This window comes from Cebus imitator, unplaced genomic scaffold, assembly GCF_001604975.1.
Source record: "Cebus imitator isolate Cc_AM_T3 unplaced genomic scaffold, Cebus_imitator-1.0 Scaffold918, whole genome shotgun sequence".
Taxonomy (NCBI): domain Eukaryota; kingdom Metazoa; phylum Chordata; class Mammalia; order Primates; family Cebidae; genus Cebus; species Cebus imitator.
In genome coordinates this window covers 122,970-124,059 of record NW_016108233.1, presented here as the reverse complement: position 1 = coordinate 124,059, position 1,090 = coordinate 122,970, and positions in this window count along the sequence as shown.

The window sequence follows — 1,090 nt, the reverse complement described above, 5'->3', positions numbered from 1 at the left end:
ACCTTTTTATATGTTAAAAAGCCATCTGTATTTTCTTTTCTGTTATATGCATAGTATTCAGTGCTAATTTTTCTACTTTGTCATTAGGTCTTTTATGATTTGTAGGGACTCGTTAAATATGACTTCATTAACTTTGTTTTGACATGAATCACAGGCAGTCTAGTTAGTTGTCTTTGAAGTTTGTGGTGGCTTTGGACATGTAAAAATGGTTTTTGTGTGTGTGTGTGAGACGAAGTCTCGCTGTGTCACCAGGCTGGAGTGCAATGGCACAGTCTCGGCTCACTGCAACCTCTGCTCCCAGGTTCAAGTGATTCTACTGCCTCCGCCTCCGGAGTAGCTGGGACTACAGGCATGCACCACCATGCCTAGCTAATTTTTGTATTTTTTAGTAGAGATGGGGTTTCACTATATTGGCCAGGATGGTCTCGATCTCTTGATCTCGTGATCCACCCGCCTTGGCCTCCCGAAGTGCTTGGATTACAGGCGTGAGCCGCTGCGCCGGCGCAAATAGGTGTCTATGCAATCAAAGTTATCAGTCTTCAAGTTTTACAGTACTACAAGTTCAACTGGTTTGTGGGCCTTTGAAATTGCTGTGCTTTAGCCTTCAGTGCTCTTTCTTCCAAGATCATGGCTGACTCTCCACATCCCCGATCAGCAGGAAAGTGACCTCTTCAGGGAGCCCTTCTTGGACACCCCATCTAAAATAGATTCTCATCTAGCCTTCTCCATCACGGTAGTCTATTTTCTCATAATTATAATACATTTAGCACTATCCAAAATTATCTTGATCCTTTATTGCAGGGATCCCCAACCCCAGGGCCATGGACTGGGACGGGTCTGTGTCCTGTTAGGAACCCAACCCCACAGCAGGAGTTGAGCGGTTGGGGAGCATTATGGCCTGAGCTCTGCCCCAGTCAGATCAGCTGTGGCACTGGATTCTCATAGGAGTTGGAACCCTGTTGTGAATTGTGCCTGCGAGGGATCTGGGTTGTGTGCTTCCTTAGGCAACTCCAACACCTGATGATGTGAAGAAGAAGGGTTTCGCCCAAAACCATCCTGGCTGCTTTATGGTTTTGTTTGTCTGTCCTAC